Source organism: Lagopus muta, chromosome 15 (assembly GCF_023343835.1).
Source record: "Lagopus muta isolate bLagMut1 chromosome 15, bLagMut1 primary, whole genome shotgun sequence".
Lineage (NCBI taxonomy): Eukaryota > Metazoa > Chordata > Aves > Galliformes > Phasianidae > Lagopus > Lagopus muta.
In genome coordinates this window covers 13,336,954-13,352,889 of record NC_064447.1, presented here as the reverse complement: position 1 = coordinate 13,352,889, position 15,936 = coordinate 13,336,954, and the positions used below count along the sequence as shown (strand labels likewise).

Here is a 15,936-nt window from a genome sequence, read left to right as displayed (position 1 = left end):
ACTCAAACCAGCTCACAGTACAACAATGTCCCAAAGCAGAACTTGATTTTGGATGGATTTTGGATACTGGATGATATCACCCAGTGCAATGGGAATGTGTACAGCCACTTCAGCTAAGAGATACTATAAATGTAGTTGTGAAGTACAGAGCAGAGGGATTTGTTTTGAACTCCAGCATTTGCTGTAGGATTTTTACATTAAAATGGTGTGCTGTTACATGCAGACTTTCAGAAAAGCTGAGCGTATTCCTGGTGATAAATTGTCCAGGTAACTTGTGTTGTTAGGTATCCATATACGAACCCCCACAGTCACAGTCAAGCCATAGGAGGTAAGTGGTCACAACCACTTATGCTCTGTTCCCTTTTTTCTGTTTACTGCTGCAGCAAACTGTGTGTGCAATTGCCCATGTGTTTGCTGAACTTGAAAACAAATCTGGCCCCTAAAATTGCCTGTTTCATTTTGACACTTCACTAAACCATACTGGCTCCCTCCGACAGGCTTCCACTTCCCCTGTATTTTCCACTTTTTGCACATTTAGCACATTTCCATTTGCAATTTTGCACATTTTCCAGTGCAATCGAGCATGTCTTCAAGCAGTCTGAGGCTCACAGATACACACGTGCCTTTTGCAGACTCTGAAGCTTCTAAGCCAACTGAAAGGAAGGAACAGTTTGGCTTCCCCTAAGCCATCACACAGAGCTGGAGCAGACCCAAGAGGGTGTGTATGCACGTGTGAAAGGAAGAGCAGGCACTGAGGAGCTCAAGTTGCATCTGAAACAAAACAGTTACTCATTGCCAGAAGCCAGCAGCTTTACCTACTTGAGGAATTCCCATCCCAAACCTTTGCAGATAACAAATCCCACTGCATTTAGCCTGCCCCTCGTCATCTTCTCATTTATCAAATGCAAACAACTATCTTTAACAAGTCAACTAAAGCACTGAGGGAAAGGTGACATTCCCAGCTCTTAAACCTATCGGTTACAAGCAGAGTTGGCGGCTAAATAAACAGAGAAATAATCTTTCAGAGCCCAATTGGTTTCCTATCTATTCTGTGAGTGTCTGAACTACAACAGTGATTTATTAACAACTACTGAAGGACACAGCTGTTAATAAAAGTTCAAAAATATCTCAGAAAATGACAATACCCTCTAAAAAGAGTTCATGAGATTCCCATTTAGCCCCAAATCAGGTCAGAACGGTGCATGAGCAATAGCACCATTGGAATCTGAGTGTCACGTGAGTTATTGCATCTGAAATCAGGAGGTAAATCCAGAAATGACAACAGCATTCTCACAACCTGAGATCCTCAAAGCACAGCTGGCAACTCTGTAAAGATCATGTTCAATGTTGTCAAATGGGGTCCTGCTCAAAAAGAAGGTGTGGAGGAGGTGCCAAAAACCTCACACTTGCAAAGAGGCCTCACATATCGAGCGACCTGCATTTATGAAAACCCCAGGTTTGGAGGATTTCGCATGTACAATGGTCTAAATTGTACATTGTTCAAATGAGAACAGAATTGGGCTTCATATCAGTAAAAGCATTAGGTGTATGATCTCTTCAGGCTTCATAGTTGGTGGACTTTGCCTTTGTGGAGAGCAGGACACGATGCTAAGGGCTCCCCTCATTAGTTTACAGACTTCTTTCTCAAGATTTAAAACATTTCTCAAACATTTTAGTAGTGCCAAAGAACATAAAGGTGTTGTGGTAATTAAAACAAACAAACAAAAAATTGTATTTGTGGGGTACCAAAAATCAGACCAGTCCATGCTTGCAAAAAATAGCAGCTTTGGATTTCTCATGGCCATTTTAGTACTGAAAGGAGGAAAAAAAAATGCCAGCAATCATTCCTCACTCTGGGAATCAGCAAAAAGCCCAGTGGTCCAGGCAAAGCCAGAATCACAGTGCTGACCCCCACCCCACCCTTCCCTCCTTCCCATGCTCATTTAGATGCATGCAAACTGAGTATAAATTCTACCACATCAGGGAAATATCCCTGCTTTCCCACTTTCTGGAAGCATAAATTACAACACCTATTATAGGCCAAGGGAAAGTTGCACCCATCACAGCAGATATTTAACTGAAACTCCCCAGAACACTGTTTTTTTCTCTTTTTAATGAAGAAAAATTCCCTGAGATTAGGTTTTTCTTGTGTTATTTCCCCTGTATCCTGCTCTCAACCCAATGAAAATACATTAAAAAAAAAAAAAAAAAAGTCGTCAAACATTTCCATAAAATTAAGAAAAAAGGTCTATGAAGAAAAATGAAATATTAAGAACCAAATGTCACAGATTCTTTTATTCAGGTTTGAGTTTAAATGAGGGGTAACGTTTTGGTAAAGGTTCCTCCTTATTTTATACTGTTCCTTCTGCTGGTTCTCACTGATGGATCTGCATTTTCATTGCCTTTATCCCATGTGAGTGATCATTAAATCCATTTTCAATAAAAGATGTGAGGTTTTCGCCATGCGCAGACCAGTGACCATCTAACAGCACGATGAACTCAACCCAATGCGTGTGCCTTTCACAGCATATTAGGAAACATCAGGCAGAGTATAGGTCATTTGTCGTAAAGGAGCTCATCATTTAGGACACCTAAGGAATTCCAGAGCTTTGCAAGGCCGTGCATGAAGTAACATGCAACTTATGCTGTCATTATAGCCGACTTGAGAGGTTTAGATAAAGAGGAAAAATGCCAAAAGCGAACTAACACTTCAGAGGCATGGTTAAAAAATGACATACTTTTTGGTGGGGGATGAGCAGTTTTAATATTTCCCTTGCTGGTACTTTTTTTTCCAATCTGAGTCATTATGACATTCCATGTCTTGCACAGCTTAATACCTGGAAGTATTGCCCAGTCTGTGCTGCTCAAATACATTGTCAGGACACAATCTTTTCTTTCCTAGGACTCAGACTGAGGGATCTGATCCTCCACTGCCAAGTTATCCCCTTTGTGTCTGGAACAGGGCACAGTGGGGAATACACAGGAATCCTGCTGACCAGCCAGGAAGCATTTCAGCCCAGGGGAGACTTCCCCAATTCCCTTCTTAGGCGCCAGTGCCAACATAACGCTTTTAGTTTCAAGAAGTGTGAGTTTCTGATTCATTTTTAAATGAACCATTGCGTGGTGGAAACCCCAGGTCTTTCCACTACCAGAATTGCCATTATTGATAGTGATGAGTATTAAGGGAATGCTGAGCATCACAAGAGAAAGGCAAGGCGTACCGGTGGTTAAAAATCTACCCAGCTGGCAGCACTGTTTTGTGCAGGTAACCAGTGGAAAAAAATGAATGGAGGTCTTTCTATCCAGGATAAGCCAAGTGAAGAGCATCATATCTAGATCAATTATACTGCTATTGTCCACAGAATCAGAGAATTATAGAAGCATTAACCTGGAAAATTCCACTAAGACCACCAAGCCCAACCCCAGCCCATCCCCCCTCACCCCCAGCCATGCTCCTCAGTGCCACATCTCCTCAGCTCTGGAGCACCTCCAGGGACTGCGACCCCACCTCTCCCTGGGCAGCAGTGCCAGTGCTGCACCACTCTTTCTGAGAATAAGTTTTTCCTTATAACCAACCTCACATTCTTTCACATAGGGCATTTTCTTGAAATCTCAGTTTGTAAGAATTAAGCTGACATCCATCACTGGAATTTTGCATTATAAAATGGTATCTCTGCATGTACACAAGCATTTCAAACGCTCTTGAGTCACTGTGCATGTGATGTTCCATTGTGCCATGTGCCTTTGTGCCACTGGCAGGTCTGGCAGAAGTCCAGTATCACTCCTGACTATGTGGCAACCCTGAGTTTAAAGATCAAAACTGAAACAAAAAGCTGAGACAACATTAAAGTCACGTTTCAGCTCAATCTCCGTCACTTTGAACCATTAGGTCAAGGCTGGAATCTTTCTGGTAAGTTTTCAGAAGCCAGTGTGAAGCTCACTTCAAAGCACAAGGACTTCAAAATCTCCCTTCTTCCAGGAGATCATTAGAAAACCACACGGTGCTGTCACAGAGCAGAATTCAAGACATGGAATTAAACTTTCAGACCTGCAGCAAGTGAATGCCATTCTGCTGGAGGAAGGGAAGGGCAACTTCACTCTCCACAATCACTTGGACCCATCTTCATTTGTGATTCCTGTTAATTGCCTTAAAGCAATACAGAGGGTCCCCAGCTGAGATCAGGGGCTGTCACCATAGATAGATAGAGAGGATAGGATTCCTCTCACCTCATTCTAGCTGTCTAAAGATTAGCTATCTAATTTAAACTAGGCATCCAGTCTCCCTTTACAGTCAATGGAGAGAGATAGGCACCTTTAGGGTAAAATTTGCTGATGAACTTAATGTGTGTGTTTAAGCCTGATTCAGCAAAATACTTAAGCAAATGCTTATCTTCAAGCACGTGAATAATCTGATCTCTGTTAAGTAGAGCACTTCAGCCTGTTCTGAGTTTAAAGTTTGCCATGGGCCTAAGTGCTTTGCTGAATCACAGAGCACAGAGTCGGGCTTGGTATGACGGAGCACTGCAGAGCAGAAAGCAAGCATGCACCAAACTCAGAGGAGAAAGAGAGTCAGGGAAGGGTGAATGTTCAAGGGATGGCTGAAGCCTTCAGGTGAGTAAAGTAAGCCAAAGCAATCCTGAAACAACACTCCATGTGCATCTCTGATATGAAAAGTAAGCGTTCTGCCCTCTGCGCTGCTGTCACAGGACAAGGTGACATTCATTGCAATGGGAAAGCAGCAGTCCAAAATCAGTCAAAGGGAATATGGGTGAAATCCTGGTACAGTGCATGTACAGACACTGCTACCACAATGTGCAGAGGGCTTAGCAGTATCAAAAACAAGGCTGAATCTTTCTGAGGATAGACAGCATCTAAAACAATCCCAAAAGTGTGATCACTCAGTGTCCTGTAGGAACTAGTTCCTACTTGCTTGAAATCAAAATACATCCCACAGGGAAATGCCAATGGAGAGCAAGTAGCCTCATGGCAACCTAAGCTCAGGTGCCTCTCATCAGACACCGATCCCTTTTGGCACTGCTGTGAGGTTCAGAACACTGAGCCTGGCAGACCTTATGTGTGGATCCATTCTTGTGGCCATTCTTTCAAAACCTGGCCTGTAAAGAATCCTACAGCGTTACGCCCTTTGTAAAAGAAGGAATGTTTTACCAACTTGGATTTGTGGCCTTATTTCACAGCCATGCTGCTCATACAGAGCTCTGCTCTGAGAGACATCTCTCTTCCATTCAGGAAGGCCAAGTGATGTAAAAATCTGGCAGGTCCCCTTCCCTACAGCCCACATCACAGACCATCACAACAGAAGCACCAAAAATTACTGCTGCACTTCAGATCAGGCGTCTCAGATGCCAGTGGCTGGGACAGCACAAAGGCTGGAGAAACCTGAACTCTGTGGAATAAATGCCTCTATTTTCTTACTGAAAATACTTGATTGACAGGGTAATTTGCCCGTGAGGCTCCAAATGGGAAACAAGCCTGAAAAACATCAGCATCTGGAGATTTTAGCTGTCTTGGTCTAAGAGACAGTGCAGACAGGAAAACTAAGATGATTTACTTTTTGTGGAAAAAAAAAAAAAGCAGAAGAAAGGACTCTCAGGCAGAAAGTCAGAGGAATCCTTGCATGGTTTGATAGAGAATCACCGTCACAATCATTTTCTTTCTCTGTTTATATTACATCCCTTTTCTTTTTTATGTGTTTGATAGCTACAGGAAGACGATTGGAGATATTTTACAGAGCATGCCAGCAAATATTCATCTCACCTTTTAATTACCATACAACATGCTGACTGCTGTTACAGGATGTGGTGAGGGGGAGAGCTTTACAGATAAGATGAGTAATAGAGCACCTCTCCATACCCAAAGCCTTTGGAGTACCGAGCGGAAAATTAAACTCCAAAAACACCGATATTTCTAACATAAATGCATTACTTTTAACTCCTGAATTATCTCCCATTTCTCAGTATTTTGTTTTCCTTCAGTGGTCTCCCTGGAGACAAATGAGTGCATGAGGATCAGAGTTTCCCCTTGAAATAGAAGAAACTTCAAGTTTTTTTACTCCTGAAGCCTATGGAGAAAAATGCAACATTTCTGATAGCCTAGAAGCTGAATGAAAGAAGTCTCATTCTCCATTTCTCATTCTGCATACACTCTGCTTTTCAGACTCATCTCATTTAAAGATTCATTTTATGACATAAGAACGTCATATAGAATTCATCGCAAATGATCGAAACATAAAGTGAAATAACTGGGGACAGGGAACAGTCTGGGCATTGGACTGCAGGATTTGAATAGCTGTTCCTGAGTTTTGCTGAAAATGTTGGCAACTTTCCCTCACTGAAAGGTCAGTTATCCTCTTCTGGTCTTGGGTTGTTCCTTTAAAATGCATTCCTCCTGCAGAAGGCATTGTCATTGACCAATTAAAATCTTGGACCACTGGTCCAGGCGCACTCTACTTGTGCACTGCAATAACTACGATAATTACTGCTTCAGTTACCCACAAAGAAATGAGTATTTGTCTCTTTGTGAAGGAAAAAAAATATTTTCCCCAGTGATCAGCAAGGCTCATGGATTTCTAACAATCAAAGGGTTTCCTCTGGTTCAACAGCATGTTGTAAAGTTTATAATGTTGGAACGGCAATTGCTGGCGGCTTTCTTCCTAATTTCTTACATAAGTGAAGTGCAGAGACCAATTCCACATTTCACTGTTACCTTCAATAAAAAAATTAGCATTTAACTTGTCAGAAGGAGCAATCTCTCATGCCAAGCAATGTCACAATGTTGAACACTTCGCTGCAGTATGTTTCTGTTAGATTTTTCTTCCAGCAGCAGGGCAGCTTCCAGAATAAAAGAGCTGAGACTCAATCCCTTGTAATTATTGACAGACAGTTCTCCAAATGCATGTGCTTTAAAAAAAAGGCAGGAACAGAATTAAAACCCGGGGGCAAGTTTAATGGTCTGTCAGCAAAAGCTGATAGTAACCAATGGACACTTGAGAAATCTGCACACTGCCTGTGAAATGAATGGAAATGGCTTTTTAATTATGCATCAGCTGTATAAGTCACTTGCAGCCAAGCCACTTAGAAGCTGAGTTGGAAAGCTCAAAAGAAGAGTTTTCATCTTGCAAGGTCTCAAGCTCAGTGGCAAACAATGTTTCATGGTTGCAGCAGCACTCCTGCCTCGACACTTCAGCAGAGCCTTTTCCAGTGGTGACAGCTGGGGGACTCAGACACCATTACCTCCAATTATATGGGTCTTGGTTCCTTCCCTCACCCTTCGCAGTCCAGTCCTGCTCTGGATGTGAGGAGTGGTCTCTCGAGGTGGAGCCCAGCAGCTGAACTAGTGACACAGCTCATAGCAACACAGCCACTGAAGGGTTTGGGACATTCCCAGTGTGGTCTCCAACAACAAAAACTCCCCAGACCTCACCTGGTGGGGCCTGCAACCTGCAGCACCTGAGCTGGCTATTTTAAACACACGTCTATCTGCAAGACCCTTTGTCACTGTAATTAGTGACTGGAGAGCATCCTGGGTGGGTTTGATCCCACCCAACTCCAGCTGCCTCGCATGGAGATGTCTCCTCATTTGGGCTTGCTGTCATCAACAGAGAGATGTAGGAAATGCCAGAGGGTGATTTGTCATACCTCAGTTATGGGCTGGATGCAGTGACTTGGCTTCTGGAGGCAACTATCTTTCCCTACAGATTATAATCGGAGCCTACACACCTACCTGCAGCCAGACACCCAGTTCTGAGATAAGTGAGAGGAATTCCCCCCCCCCCCCCCCCCCCATATACCTGTCAAAAGTGGCACTGATCTCAGCTAGGGGCCTTTGGTGTTGCTGGAATGCACTTAGTGAGACTCATGAACATTGGCAGGCCCAAAGGTCCATTGGAAATTATTTTTGTCTCTCACTTCCCAGAATTGCACTGTCTTGCATCACTTCCAAAACTACTGACTCCATAGCAGTTAATTTTAATTAATTCAAAAAAAAAAAAAAAAAGCATTTATATCAATAGATAGGGTGTTGCTAAATATTGCTGTCGTAAGGATGCATTCACTAAAACATGGAACTGATACCATACAAGGTGGGTTTTAATGGGTAAAGAGTTTCTCCCTTTGTTTTCAACCAGTTCGCTCTGTTCCATCCTTAAAATCAAAGCAGCAGTGAAAGTATAATTTCACTTGTCTTCAAGAGAAAGATCAGGAATCTGTGATATGTCAGATCTCACGAAAAATCCCTGATCTTATTTCCTGTTAAGGTCCTCAAGATATGGGTCCCTGTGAATGAAGTAGAACTGCATCAATTGTGGTAGTGCTAATGAGAAAAAGATCAAACTCCTGGAGGGTTCTCAGTCAAAAATATTATTCTTGTTTCTGTACAAGGTGAGGATTCTCTATATAAAGCCATAACTTTTTGAGTCTGAAATGGGTTCTTTAGGTTTCTGGAGGATTTCTTCATGTAAATCCACAGATCTGACAGTACTTTTCACCCTAAATGCTCACTAAACCTCTGTTTTGAGTGGAGACAGGACAAGGGGAAACGGCTGGAAACTGCAGCATAGGAAGTTCTGCACAAACATGCGCAAGAACTTCTTTACAGTGAGGTGACGGAGCACTGGAACAGGCTGCCCAGGGAGGTGGTGGAGTCTCCTTCTCTGGAGATGTTCAAGACCTGCCTGGATGCCTACCTGTGCTACCTGGTGTAGGGAACTGCTTTGGCAGGGGGGTTGGACTCGATCTCTGGAGGTCCCTTCCAACCCCTACAATTCTGTGATTCTGTTCCAGAGAACAGAACAATAGTAACAACAACACGTATTTTTTAAAAGAAAAGGAATAAATACTTATACAGAATGAAATAACACCTTGTGTAGACTATTTTCTGAGGTCGTTTCTGAGATTGAAAATGCTATGAAGTTATTTGTTATCTATTGTTATAAAATACTATATATAAAATAACTAAAAGGTTCTGAGAAGTGCTCAGATTTGGCTGAAGTCCACACCACTGAAGGAAGAGTAAAACTCTGACTGACTTCAAGAGGAACCGAATTTGGCAAAAATGAGTACTTTTGGAAGTCCCACACCATTATTTTTATCAGTAACGTCTGAAGGGAATGTAGCAGATGCTCACAACTCAGATGCAGACCCCAAATTTAACGTAATGAACTTAATTCCAAGAAAACATAATTAGAACATGTTTATAGGCATTAAGCCATATTGATGAAAGAAATATTTTCCAGCCTTATGAAGAACAAGTCTTAACAGACTAGAGCAGGTTTAAAAATCTCGACGTGATTAATGAATTGGATTGTAGCTCTATCCTTAAGCAGAACAGTAATTTAATTCACTGTTGAATGGTAAGAGGACAAAAATTAACCAAACATCCACTGAACTTCAAGTGCAGAAAAACTTAGTAGCCCTAAAGCTACTACTTGAAGAAGATCTCCATTTAAACCAGGTTATATGGAAATGTGTATAACTTGTAATGGAAGACATCCCTTTAAGCTGAATTAATTACCCCAATAGATAAAGCCTTCAAACCAAGGATGAAAATAGTATTTTTATATTAGAGAATCTGGGCTTTCCAGATGTTATTTTGCAGAATTTAGTCTTACCTTTGACAGTCTTAAGAAACTGGCGGCCTGCTGAAGGCACTCCTTTAAAACAAGGACAGCACAGCAGCCCATCCAGCATTACAAGGGAAAAGCTCTGTAAAGTCATTCCTAGGTTTAATACACCGCTTTGCATCTGGTCATTCAAAGGAAGCAATGAGACATAGGGGTTTTAAAGCCATTGACTACAAAAACTGGTGAATGTCGCTTTCTGTGGTTGGCAGCGGGGAACAAAAGAACAGCTACACTCCAACTGGCCTCAGGAATTCAGCCCAGACTTTGACAGAATCTCAGAACTTAAAAGGGAGGAATGGGAAGGAGAGCAGTTGGATCCAAGCCATCCAAAGGGCTTTCTGACCCGGAAGGATTTCTTCAAGCTGGAATAACCGTTCTGCGGTAGGTTTTGACAAACGCGCTTAAATAAACAAGGTGGCCAAAAGAAAAAAAAAATTACACTTCACACCATTTTCTGGAAACAAAAGGACAACCCAGTTGGAAGAAAGGCGATCTGCTGGTTTGTCGTGCTCGATTGTCTGCAGCTCACAAAGTCCTCAGTAATTGGGAGGGATTCACAGCAGTTCCACACATTCCTGATTTTCCTATAACAGCGATAACAGGGATCGTGATATGCTTGGAAACTCTCACCACTTTGCATGTTCAAAGCGTTGTATAAACATCACTTAATTAATAGCTGCTAAACACTGCTTTATTCAGGTGGTTCAGATATGCCTTTGAAGGGTACATAAGTACTTAGATTGTATGTTGTGAAACAATTTGATGTATTTGTTCGTTTTAATTAAGTTCTGCCGTGTCTACATACATGATACAAGGTAACAAAACATGACTGTACAAGTGCTAGGAAGGAGGGAAATCACGGGGGCCCAAGGGGATATAGCAAGCTGTAAGAGGAAAGGCAAATTAGACAGATTATCAGACAGTGTTTCCTACTGACTAAAAACTGTAGGACTGCTCAACCGCACAAGCATTAATGATGGTATACCATCATACATACCATATGCTATATGTATATATAAGGTATATATACGGGCCAGAAGGACACATGAGAAAGTTCAAGGGAAGCAAGTGAATTTCAGACTCTAGTCCCAGAAATGCCATGGAAATTTAGGAAGTTTAGTCCATAGGCCAAAGCCAGTGGAAAGATTCTTACTGACTGCAGAGAGTTCTGGATCCCAGATTTCCCGGGGGGACACGTGAGGGTGTCATTTCTGGCTCAGTTTAAAGCAATAAAAACCTGTCGGAGAGAAACGTACACTGAGAAAGTCTCACAACCAGTCACTGAATTCCACTCTTTCTTAGACCAGCAATAAGAAGCTGGCCTATCTCAGTCTCATTCTCCCTTCATTATTTATATTTTCATCTGAACTGGGTTAGTCACACTGAAGTCAAAGCAACCGTAATAACTAATAAAACCAGTTATTTCCAAAAATTAGTCACAAAAGATTATTACAGCAGATGGCACACAAACGTGAATATTGCCCTGAGGAGTAGCCCTGAAATAATGACACCAAGGTCGTATTTATCACAAAAAGAACAGTTTAACTGCTGTCTTTTGTTTACCACAGTCTTCCACGTTTGGTTCATCAAACAACAGAATTTTACACAGTTATTAGAAGTGACTGGAAACGTCCAGGGACCGCGATCTTCACTCTATTTTCTCACTCTTCCCATGACATATTTTTCAGAGCTGATCTTACTCAGGGACAAGACACAGTTCTCCTCCAGGAGACTTTGACCTGGATTCCCTCCTGACCACCTCTAAATAGGAAGATATGTCCTCCAAATACAATCATATTTAACTACACTCACTTCCAAAGCTTTCTTCCACCTTCCCTCCCAGTATTCTCTCTGATATTCCTACACTGAAATATCTTCCCAAAGTCTTTTTTTTATTATTATTATTTAAACTTCTGTCTGTTCAGCAAACACCTCAGGTCTGCCTTCATGCACTTACCATGAGAGTTTCTGTAGGACATTCAACTTACTAAAATGTGTGGAATTTCTTGGTCCTACTAGTTAGGACATGATTTGGTCTTCATTCAAAGTAAAAGGCAAATATTTGTCTGGCAAGGTGACTCTAAGCATTTACTACGTGTTACTTATCCAGCTGAGTCTTGGCAGCTCTCCCTCCCCTCACACAGACTGACTCCCCTTTAATTTTTTATGTTCAGATACGCTGGTTCAAGTAAAACTTCTTGCTTACTCTACTGCTGAGACTAGCAATACTAATATCTGTTCTGTCAGCATGCAGCATAATTCCCATTCATGTCTTCACCGTCTGAAGAAGACCTTTCTACCCACAAAAATAAATGCATTAAGGATTACAGCACACTCAGGCAGAGCAGTAATGGAGCCCATAAAAGTGCTTTGCTGGATAAGCAAGAGAGCGTGTCCTAAAATGGGATAATCTTTCATCTCACTCTCCACAAGGAGAAAACAACCACGTCTCTCTGCCGGATCTTACATGGCAAAACCAGCTCTTGTGAACGTTTCATACCATCCACCCTCAAGAAGGACACTGCTTGGCCCTCTTCCAGCCATGCTGGATCTCTGACGGGTCCTGGCAGTGATCCAGGCTGGGTCACATCCAAGGGGCCCACGCCGTGCTTTTGGCTCCTACGAGATTTTGTTTGCAGCTACGGAGGATGAAGTTTTCAAGCGTATGATTCATTGGTGCTCTGCGTCAAGCCTACAAGTCTCCGCTCCTGAAAGCCTTCCCTTACTCCTAAATTATGTGCCAGCCAAGGCCAGAAGAGCACAATTGTCATTCAGAGGCTTACATTCAGCCTGGTGAATGTTACTTAGTAGGGGGTGACGTGACTCCATGATACCTATGCTGTCAGCTGAGGAGGGTTTTTTTTTAGTTAAATGTGATGACAACTGCACCCTATTTATACCAGTGAACTTAGGCATATCAAAATAGTAACATCAAGAGGAATACCCTGAGCAAAAATTTCACGCTGCTCGATTTACACTTTAAAGTAAATGTTTCTTTAGCTTACAATTGATCACTGGCTACAAGCATTGGAGACTTGTTTTCTGGCTTTGACTCCACCCTGGAAATGGGAGAACCCAGGGGCTCTGCTCATCCAGGCCTGTGGGACTGAGCAACAGCCTCACATGGATGAAAGGCTGCCATCCCCTCAACTAGCACCCACAGTACCAGTGGGCATCTCATTCTGTCTCAAGGGCAATTTCAACAGAAAAAGCCAACAAGAGAAGGACACTAGTGAGTTTGTGGTTTGCACCATTCCAACAGCAATAAGCATAATTATTAATCACGGGCTGCAGTGCCCTTGTCCCCAAAAATGTGAATGCTTATCAAAACCAGAATCAGCATTGTTTCACCTGCTGAGAACAGGACAGCAGGAGCAGATTTGGATGCCGGGCATCCTTTTGTACAGTGGAATTTTAGGAGTGTACTTAGGCTATGCTGAAATGAGAAGCAGCATTCCCCATCTCTCAGCTGTCACCCTCCATCCCTACTGGCTGCACAAGCAACAGAGTGCAGCCAAGTGGTGCAGCTTCCAAATGCATTTCACGTAACAGAGCAGGCAGAGGCTGCAGCCTGGTAGAATGAGAACACTGCTGCTGGTGGTCCCCAAAGGGCTGCCACTGCTCAGCCCTTAGCTTTAATCTGCAGGGACAAACCAGAGGATAGGTAAGGCTTGCCTGCAATTCTGAACCAGAATTCATATTTTAATAGTCACACTTTCTCTTCCCAACCCAGTGGTATTATTACCAGAACTCAGCCTGCTCCCAAATCCCCCTTCCCACCAACTCCCACAACTTTGGAACAGTTTAGCGGCCACTCTGCGTTTTGCTGCATAGCCCTAATTACTACTCAGCACTATAATTGATACGTTAAAGCCTATTAAAGTATGGAGCCGAGCCACTGCGTTACAGACACTGCATTTCTAATGCCAAAAATCACTTACAGTTTGTTTCTGTGCTTTATTTCAGCTACTTCTAAATCAATGTCTCTCCCCAGGACCCCAACGATGCTAATGGGATTCAGTCTCAGAGTGTGAAACTTGCAGCCTGCAGCACCAGAAAAATAAAGTGTTCTTACAAAGCCATTCAAATGGATCTCCCTCACCAATTACTTCAGCCGGAAGTAAATTATAAGCCGGACATTATCAAAGAAAAATCTCTGTAACACATTCCAGTTCATTTCATTGTACAGAGGGGTTTGGGTGCAGTGGTGCAGGCCTACAGTCACATTTTCATATTTGCAAGACAGACTCGCACACTAGAGCAACCACTATTTATGTATGTATACTTTAGCTATCACTTCTGCTATTGACTATGTCAGAAGATGGCTTCAGGACATTCTTGAGGGGATGAGCTCTCTGGCATGCCTACAAAAATGAAGCGGTGAAATCAAGTAAAATTGAAGTCAGCAGAAACTACTACAGGACATAAACAGCCAGCAGACAGGCAACCCTACTGCAGGAGTTCTCCAAAGGCTCATGAGAAGGTAAGAGGGGAAAGGGCCACTAGACATTGAGGTGAAATGAATGTTCATGTGTATCATTTTGTAGAAACACCAGGTAACATACGGAAGGCAGAAGAAACTTGCATAAGGGCAAAGCGTAACAAAGAAAATCCACATGAGATTAATATATCAGAAATTTTAGTGAAAAACACTCTCAAGACCTAGGAAATAAAGGGTTTCTCCAGGACATGTGAAATTCCACAAATACAGAAGAACTAAGCAAACTTTACCTATTTCAAGAGAATCAAGTACTCTGCAGTTAAGACCATGCTGGGAAAACTCCAAATCAAACTCGGATCTTTATACACTCTTTTAAGAAACGGTTTGGCTAAAGTTTGCAAAGTCATCTCAGAAGTCACTGAGAGTTTCCATTCAACCCTATAAAGAGGCACACATTGGCTAAAAGGCATTTTTGTCATCATGCTCATTTCTTCCCACTGAGTCTCTTAAGGAGACATCACACACATGGAAATAAATCTTCATTCACCCGATATTCATCCCAACAGCATGGGGACCTCCACTGAAGACTGCTACATGCACCAGATAACACTTGGAGACATCATCCCAGAATGACGAAATCAGGATTGACACCCATGATAGATGCAGTTTCAGTAGAGCTCAGCCTTACCAGACTGCCTCATTCATGACAGCGACACCACACTCAAGAAAGGACAAAAAGAAACTCATTGCTAGAATCCCTGGGGGACTATTGCATACGGTACCTGAGAGCACCAACAATCCTGTTGTAGCACAAGGGAAAATGCAGCAATGACAGCACAAAAGCAAGATCCCAAGCTGCAGCAAGCAAGGATTCACTCAAGCACAACAGAAGCATGCACAGGAAGAGAAAAAAAAAAAAAAAAACAAAAAAAAAACACAACAACAAACAAAAAACCCCACCACTTACCTTCAGAAGAGCCCCAAGTATACAGAAATGTCCAGAAAGAAGCTCTTATCTCCACTGCCAGTTCTTAAATGAGATCTGGGAAGGGATGATCCTGGCCCCCACCCCTTCTGGTCACTCAGGCTCATTGCTTACAGCTGAGCTTTCCTGGGTTGGCCCTGCCCTCCCACCAGGTGCTCAATCACTGCTTCAGGCTGTGACCCAGCATTTCCACTACACCTATGTTCTTCATTTTCTGTGTCCTGGTAGTTCTCACATGTGTATCCTTATTTCAACCATGACAATGCTTTGACAAAGGACATCTCTGGACGTGTGGTGAGATCAGCTGTGTTTCAAGCTACTGGGAAAGCCCTACATCAGCCATGTCATCAAAGGCAAGGGGAAATCTCACGCTCAGCCATGCAGTGAGAACAAAACAATAGCCACCAGAGAAAGCCCACTTTTAACAAAGGGAAAGCCCCACGCTGGAGGCCACATGAGGGATGCATGGAGTCCAAAGGCCCACATCCCAGCCAGGAGGCCACCTGAGTCAGGACACAGCACTATGCTTTGACATTGCACTCCTTGCCCACCCCTCAGCAGCCTTCCCCCACTTTTCCATGTTGCTCCCTGATGCTTGCAGATGCAGCATCACCTGTAAGTATGGGCTTCACCCGGCAGAGTGTTCTAAGTGACACAACGATGCCCAAATAAGCTCAGCCTCTTCTGATCCCATTATATTTCAGATGTGATCCTCTACAGCTGCAGTACATTTCCAAACTCTGCAAATCACACTCAAGTCTCTGATAAGGAAACGGCTGCTTGTGCAACTCTCCCATTTGCTGTAACCAGTGCATTATGACAGTTTGGCTTCCTCTAATTTCTCCTTTCTCTTGGCACAGTTGGGACCGTATC

At 42.8% G+C, this 15,936-nt stretch overlaps 1 long non-coding RNA gene across 2 annotated transcripts; it reads right to left on the bottom strand.

The window, feature by feature from the left end:
* Positions 1 to 9,717: 9,717 nt before the first annotated feature.
* LOC125700602 (uncharacterized) lies at positions 9,718 to 13,687 on the bottom strand. 2 transcript variants are annotated; one of them, XR_007379982.1, is made up of 3 exons: positions 13,579 to 13,687; positions 10,635 to 10,874; positions 9,718 to 10,221 (listed from the first exon to the last, which is right to left on the bottom strand). It is a non-coding gene; the product is annotated as an uncharacterized LOC125700602 (long non-coding RNA). The 2 variants fall into 2 exon arrangements; XR_007379983.1 differs by having other exon boundaries at positions 10,791 to 10,874.
* Between the last annotated feature and the right edge of the window lie 2,249 nt (positions 13,688 to 15,936).